Below are 8,421 nucleotides of genomic sequence, written 5' to 3'. Positions count from 1 at the left end.
ACTGTTGGGACTTCATCAAGATAAAAAGCTTCTGCACAGCAAAAGAAACATTTGACAAAAGTAAGAGGCAGCCAACAGAATGGGAGAAGATATTTGTAAATGACACATCAGATAAAGGGCTAGTAGCCAAGATCTATAAAGAACTTATTAAACTCAACAGCAAAGAAACAAACAATTCAATCATGAAGTGGGCAAAAGACACGAACAGAAATTTCACCGAGGAAGACATAGACATGGCCAACAAGCACATGAGAAAATGCTCTGCATCACTTCCATCAGGAAAATACAAATCAAAACCACAATGAGATACCAACTCACACCAGTGAAAATAGTGAAAATTAACAAGACAGGAAACAACAAATGTTGGAGAGGATGTGGAGAAAGAGGAACCCTCTTGGACTATTGGTGGGAATGTGAACTGGTACAGCCACTCTGAAAAACTGTGTGGAGGTTCCTCAAAGAGTTAAAAATAGAACTGCCCTGCGACCCAGCAATTGCACTGTTGGGGATTTACCCCAAAGTTACAGATGCAGTGAAACGACAGGATACCTGCACCTCAATGTTTATAGCAGCAATATCCACATTAGCCAAACTGTGGAAAGAGCCTCCATGTCCATCGAAAGATGAATGGATAAAGAAGATGTGGTCTATGTATACAATGGAATATTACTCAGCCATTAGAAATGACAAATACCCACCATTTGCTTCAACGTGGATAGAACTGGAGGGTATTATGCTGAGTGAAGTAAGTCAATTGGAGAAGGACAAACATATGGTCTCATTCATTTGGGGAATATAAAAAATAGTGAAAGGGAATGAAGGGGAAAGGAGAGAAAATGAGTGGGAAATATCAATGAGGGAGACAGAACATGAGAGACTCCTAACTCTGGGAAATGAACAAGGGGTGGTGGAAAGGGAGGTGGGCAAGGGGTTGGGGTGACTGGGTGATGGGCACTGAGGAAGGCACTTGGTGGGATGAGCACTGGGTGTTATGCTATATGTTCGCAAATAGAACTCCAATAAAAAAAAATATATATATATATACAAAGAAAAGAACTTATCAAATTCACTGTCCCCCCAAAAAATCCAGTCAAAGAATGAACAGAAGACATGAGCAGACATTTCTCCAAAGAAGACATACAAATGGTCAAACAAACACATGAAAAAAATGCTCCACATCCCTTGTTATCAGGGAAATACAAATCAAAATTGTAATGAGATACCACTTTACACCAGTGAGAATGGCTAAAATTAACAAGACAGAAAGCAACAAATGTTGCTGAGGATGTGGAGAAAGGGGAATACTTTTGCACTCTTAGAGGGAATGTAAGCTGGAATTTCCACTCTGGAAAACAGTGTGGCGTTTCCTCAAGAAGTTAAAAATAGAACTACCCTATGAGCCAGCAATTGCACTACTGGGTAGTGCAAAGATACAGATGTAGTGAATGGACACCTGCACCTCAATGTTCATAGCAACAATGTTGAGATGAGCTGAGATGTCTGTCCTTCAACAGATGAATGGATAAAGAAGTAGCATATAAACATAATGGAATATTACCCAGCCATCAGAAAAGATGAATACCTACATTTACATTGGCATGGATGGTACTGGAGGGTATTACACTGAGTGAAATAAGACAATTGGAGAAAGACAATTGTATAGTTTCATTCATATGTGGAATATAAGAAGTAGTGAAAGGGACCACAAAGGAAGGGGGGCGGGGACTGAGTCAGGAAAAATTAGAGAGGAAGACAAACCATGAGAGATTCCTAACTTTGGGAAACAAAGGGTTGCAGAAGGAATGTGGGTGGGGTATTGAGTGATGAGCATCAAGGAGGGAGCATGATGAGATGAGCACTGGGTGTTATACTATATGTTGGCAAGTTGAATTTAAATAAAATAAAAAATTATTTCATCGTGCTTGTATGTTGAATTTTTTAAAGTGCTTTTTCTTTATTGAAATGGTCATGTGATTTTTATCTTTCATTTTGTTAATAAGGTATATCATATTAGTCGATTTGCAGATGTTGAATTATCCTTGCATTCCTGGAATAAATCCCAGTTTTTCATGGTGTGTGGTCCTTTTAATGTATCTATTGAATTCAGTTTGCTAGTATTTTGTGGAGGATTTCTGCAGCTGTGTTCGTTGGAGATATGGCTTGTAATTTCCTTTTTCTGTGGCATCCTTGCCTGGTTTTGATATCAGGGAAATGCCGGCTTTGTAAAATGAATTTGGAAGCTTTCCTCCATGTTCATTTTTTTGTGAGTTTGAGAAGGGTAAGTATTAATTCTTTTTTATTATTCTTTTTTTTAAAAATTTTTATTTATTTATGATAGTCACAGAGAGAGAGAGAGAGAGAGAGAGAGAGAGAGGCAGAGGGAGAAGCAGGCTCCATGCACCGGGAGCCTGACGTGGGATTCGATCCCGGGTCTCCAGGATCGTGCCCTGGGCCAAAGGCAGGCGCCAAACCGCTGCGCCACCCAGGGATCCCCATTAATTCTTTTCTAAATGTTAGCATTCACCAGTGAAGTTGTCTGGTCCCGGACTTTTGTTTATTGGGAGGTTTTTAATTATTGATTCAATCTCCTTTCTAGTAGTCATTCTATTCAGATTTTCTGTTTCTTCATGGTTCAGTTTTGGAAGATTGTAAGTTTCTAGGAATTTATCCATTTCTTCTAGGTTATCCAATTTATAATTGTTCATAGTAGTGTCTTTTGATTCTTTGTATCTCTGAGGTATCAGTTGTAACTTCTTTTTCATTTCTGATTTTTGTTCTTTGAGCCCTACCTCTTTTATTCTTGCTGATTTTATTAAAGGTTTGTTGGTTTTATTTATCTTTTCAAAGAATCAGTTCTTAGTTTTATTGATTTTTTTCTTTTTTTAAATTTTTTATTCATTTATTTATTTTTATTTTTATTCATTTATTTTCGAGGGAGAGTGAGAGAGCATGAGCAAGGAGGAGAGGTAGAGGGAGTGTGAGAATCTCAAACAGATTCCCCACTGAGCATGGTGCAGGATGTGGGGCTTGATCCTAAGACCTTGAAATCATGACCTGAGCTGGAATCAAGAGTTGGATGCTCAACTGACTGAGCCATCCAGGCATCCCTTATTGATTATTTTCTGGTTTTTTTTCCCCCTTTGGTCTCTATTTCATTTATTTCCTGTTATTATTTAATTTCTTTTACTAATTTTGGGCTATGTTCTTTTTCTAGTTCCCTTAGGTATAAAGTTAATAGTTTTATTTGAGATTCTTTTTTTGTTTCTTGAAGTTGGTCTGTATTGCTATGAACTTTCCTTTTAGAAGAGTTTTTGCCACATTTCTTAGATTCTAGTATATTGTATTTCTGTTTTCATTTATCTCTAGGTATTTTTTTATTTCTCCTTTGATTTCTAATATGACCCAATGATTGTTCACTAATACACTGTTTGATCTTTACATTTTGTAGTTTTTCCAGTTTTCTTCTTGCAGTTCATCTCTGGTTTCATACCATTGTGATTGGAAAGATGCTTAATATGATTTCAGGTTTCTTGAGTTGTTTTTTGGCCTAATGTGCCATCTTTCCTGGAAAATGTTCCACTTGTAATTGAGAAGAATGTGTATTCTGTCAATTTTGAATGGAATGTTCTATGTATATTTATTAAGTCTATCTGGCTTAATGTTTTACTTAAGGCCACTCTTTATTGAGTTTCTTTCTGGATAATCTATCAATTGATGTAAATGGTGTATTAACATCCCCTACTTATTATAATATTGCCCTCAGTTCTCCCCTTAGGTTTGTTGATATTTGCTTTCAGTGTTCTGTTGCTCCTATGTGGCATGCAATATATATTTATAAATGTTATTATCTCCTTTCTGGATTTACCCCTTTATCATTATGTAGTGTCCTTCTTTGTTTTTTATTATAGTCTTTGTTTTAAAGTCTGTTTTATCTGATATAAGTATAGCTATGCTAGCTTTCTTTTCATTTTCTTATGCATGGAATATCTTTTCTATCCTTTTACTTTCATGTGTGTGTTCTTACTTTTGAAGTGAATCTCTTCTAGGTGGCATATAGATGTATCTTTTTCTTTTTCCTTTATATGCCTTCAGTCACTCCATGTCTTTTGATTGGAGAGTTTAATCCATTTGTAGTTAAAGTAGGCATGGACTTCATGCTATTTATTAAATTGTTTTCTGGCTGTTTTTGTATTTGCCCTCTGTTTTTCTCTTTCTCTCTTCCCTGTGGTTGATGATTTTCCTCAGTGTATGTTTAGATTCCTTTCTATTTTCTCTTTTGTGTATTTATTGTAAGTTTTTGCTCTTTTGTTTACTGTGAGGTTCACATATATCATCCTATGTATATAATAGTCTACTTTAAGTTGATAGCAACTTAAATTTGAGCACATTACAAAACTACATTTTTCACTATCCCCCTCATGTTTTATATTTTTGATCTCACTTTTTACCTTTTTATTTTATGCATATCTTAACTAATTATTGTAGTTTTAGTTAATTTTACTCCTTTTTCTCTTTTAACTTTCTTAGTAACTGTATAAGTGATTAATCTACTACCTTTATTATTATTTATTTTTTTCCAGTGAAGTTTTTACTTCTGTATGTTTTCCTGTTATTAATTAATGCCATTTCATTTTAAATTTTTTTTTAATTTTTATTTATTTTATGATAGTCACCGAGAGAGAAAGAGAAAGAGAGGCAGAGACACAGGCAGAGGGAGAAGCAGGCTCCATGCACCGGGAGCCCGACGTGGGATTTGATCCGGGGTCTCCAGAATCGCGCCCTGGGCCAAAGGCAGACGCCAAACCGCTGCGCCACCCAGGGATCCCTGCCATTTCATTTTAGCTTAAGGAAGTCCCTTTAAGGGGATCCCTGGGTGGCGCAGCGGTTTGGCGCCTGCCTTTGGCCCAGGGCGCGATCCTGGAGACCCGGGATCGAATCCCACATCGGGCTCCTGGTGCATGGAGCCTACTTCTCTCTCTGCCTGTGTCTCTGCCTCTCTCTCTCTCTCTCTGTGTCTATCATAAATAAATAAATAAATAAATAAATAAATAAATAAGTCCCTTTAATATTTCTTGCATGACTGGTTTAATGGTGATGAACTTCCTTAGCTTTTGCTTGTCTGGAAAACTCTATCTGTCCCTCAGATTTAAATGATATCCTCACCATATAGAGTACTCTTGGCTGGAAGCTTTTTCCTTTTAGTACTTTGAATATGTCATGATATACCCTTCTGGTTTGGAGATTTTTGCTAAGAAATCTGTTAGTAACCTTATGGATTTTTTCCTTGTATGTAACAATTTTTTTTTTTTTTACTGCTTTTAATTTCTTCCTTTAAATTTTGAAATTTTAATTATAATGTGTCTTAGTTTGGCTTTCTCTGAGTTAATCTTATTTGGAACTTTCTGGGATTCCTGGATCTGGATGTCTGTTTTTTTCCCCCTAGGTTAGAGAAATTTTCAAGCATTATTTCTTCAAACAAATTTTCTGCCCCTTCTCTCTCCATGCTCTGGGGCCCTTAAAACATGAATGTTATCTTTGAGGTCCCTTAAGTTAATTATGTTTTGCACAATTTCCTTTTTCTTTTGCTGCATTGTCTGGATGAGTTCCATTCCTTTATCTTCCAGGTCACTGATATTCTTTTACTTCATCCAGTCTGCTGTTGAATCCCTCTAATGTGTTTTTCAGTTCACTTATGGTATTCTTCAGCTCTGTTTGGTACTTATGTGACTTCTTTTTGGTACTTACATCTCTTATCTGTTTGTTGAAGTTCTCACTGCATTTAGCCAATTCTTCTTTTGAGTTTGGTGAGTATCTTTTTGACCATTTCTTTGATTCTTCATTAGGTAGATTACCTATCTCTATATCATTAAGTCTTTTTCTGAGGTTTGGTCTTGCATTTTGGTTTGGGACATAATTCTCTGTTTTTTCCCCTTTTTTGACTCTCTGTTTCTGTATATTAGGTGAAACAGTTGCCTCTCTTATTTTTGAAGGAGTGGCCTTGTTTAGGTGATGATCCTTCTTGTTCAACCTTCTCATAGCTCTTTCTTATTTCTTAAACCTTTGTGATTGTCTGAACTACCCAATTTATTCTTGATAATGCCCCCATTGGTGAGGGTGTACCAAGACCTGTCAGTTGTGGAGGCTGAGAAAATTAAGGCCATTCCACTTTAAGTTCAGCGTTAGCACAAGTACAGCCATCCCAGGCCCCTGTGAATAAGAGCTGAAATTTACATTACTTCAGTTACAGGAAAAAAACAGCTTACAGCTTAACACCCTAGAAAGCCCTATATTAGAATGAGAACAGAGCCCAAGCCAGTGGCAGGAAGCCCCATATCAGAATGAGAACAGAGCTCAATGCCCTTGAAAGCCCAGTATCAGAATGTAAACAGAACTTGAGAAATTCCTCCACCCCTTCTGAAGGTCCCCTAGACCAGCCCTTAAAACTAAGCTGAAACCCACCTCGGGGTACAAGTCCCTGCTCTGCTGTGTTGGGTATACTTGGACCGAAGCTCGAGCTTGTAAGTAAACCCTCATGTACTTGTATTGGTGTCGGCTCCTTGGTGGTTTCTCGGATTCGCAATCTTGGGCACAAGTGACCCAAGGAGAGGAATTTTATTAGCACTAATTTTGGGCTGAATGGAAGCATTCTCAGGCAATACCTTTTAAAGTATGCAAGTATCTATAGACCAGTGGAGCTGCAATTGTAATCTCTTTGGCCTCCAGACCAGGAAGTCCAGAGGTGTTCCCTAGATGACAGTAATAAGAATCAGAGCTTCAGATGAGTGTATAAGCTCATCTTTTTGGGAAATCTTGTTGAGCTGTAGCATGCCAAGGAGGTATACAAGGATGATATCTTCCTGCCTATATTTCCTGAAGTGCCTCCTTAGCCTCTAGATATATGGGAAACCAGAAGCCTGTCCCTCAGGCTAGAGTACCAGGTTAAGTAAATAGGCTTTTCTCACAAGAAGACTGGGGTTGTGTTTCAGTCTATTGTCAGTGCCCTAGGGGTGGTAGTCTACCAAGAATTTATTTCTGTTTGTTACGTTTTTGTAGAGCTCTGGAATGCTATCTCTCTTGGTCACAAAGATTGGGTGATTAAGGAACATCTGTTGTTTTAATTATTTGTGCCTGCTTGTTTTAGCCAGGCAGAGTACAGGGGACAGGGCATGCTCACTGGTTTCAGAAAAGAAGTAGGGAAATGCCTTGATTCCATGTATCTGTGGGGCTCAGCAGTACAGCAGGAGAGTGCCTTGTCTGTGTGTGTACAGGCAACCTTTAGGCTGGGAGCCTGAAAATGCTGGACCGCTTGTGCTTGCCAGCTTCAGTCAGGGACAGGGGAGTGTTGCAATCCCCCATGCTCAGACTTTAGCTAGGTATCAGAGGAACTCCATTCATGCTTTTCTGCCCCAGCTAGGTAACAGGGGAGCATTCTAATCACTGTGCCCTCAGTAAGTGATATAACTTCACCTCCCCTTCCCTGCCCATCCCAGCAAGGCCATGGGAGTGTCCTGTATCCAAGATTGCTCACTTGTGCAAATGTTGAGGAAACAGAAGGCAAGCCAAAGACAAAGCAGAAGCTCCCACCCTGCACCACTGCGCCCCCAAATGGGATATGTGTGACATTCCTCAGGCACTTCTGGCTGCCCTAAAGCTAAGGAAAGGAAAAACAAATAGTTAACTATCACAATCCTGCAAGACCTGAGTCTCCCTCAGTTTACAAATGTTTTAGTAAAACGTAATGAGCATGAGAACCCTTAAAAAAACAAATGTCTTAGTAATTTACAAGAACAAAGTATTTTTATCAATAACCTAGCTTCCAGATGGAAATATAGATGCAATTAAATGTCCTTATAACCTGTGGCCCATTGAAGATACTTGAAGTAGCCAGAGTATAATGTCTCCTGGAAGCTCCCAACTATCTTAATGTTAATACCTTGCTAATAGGAAAAGCAATCTTAACTTGATAATGGCCAGGCCTCCAGTATCCTGTGAGTCTTCTTTAACATATGAACATCCTTTTGAAACCCCCCCCCTTTCCTTACATCTCCCAGCTCCCAAATATATAATTAGTCACCCCTCACAACCCTGGTGCAGCAGCTTTTTCTGCCCACAGGTCCTGTCCCTGTCCCTTGCCCTTCTAGCTAATGACCTCAGATTAGAAAATGAATTTCCCTCACATATAGTCTAGATACCTTTCAAACTGATTTTTCACTGGTTTTTGGAGTGAGCAAGATCATACATGAGCCTTCTAAAAGGGCAATCTCAGTTTCCTATAGCACTTAGGGACCCCTGCCTAATGTCAACCCTGACTGGTTTTCTAAGCCAGACATTCTAGAGGCTCATCTCATCCTGGTGCAAATTCCAGGGGCCAGGGTGCCTGCTGTAGGGTTCCAACCTTTTGCTCTTCTGGGACAAGTGCCT

Source organism: Nyctereutes procyonoides, unplaced genomic scaffold, assembly GCF_905146905.1.
Source record: "Nyctereutes procyonoides isolate TBG_1078 unplaced genomic scaffold, NYPRO_anot_genome, whole genome shotgun sequence".
In the NCBI taxonomy this organism is placed as follows: domain Eukaryota; kingdom Metazoa; phylum Chordata; class Mammalia; order Carnivora; family Canidae; genus Nyctereutes; species Nyctereutes procyonoides.
This window is presented reverse-complemented; position numbering follows the sequence as displayed.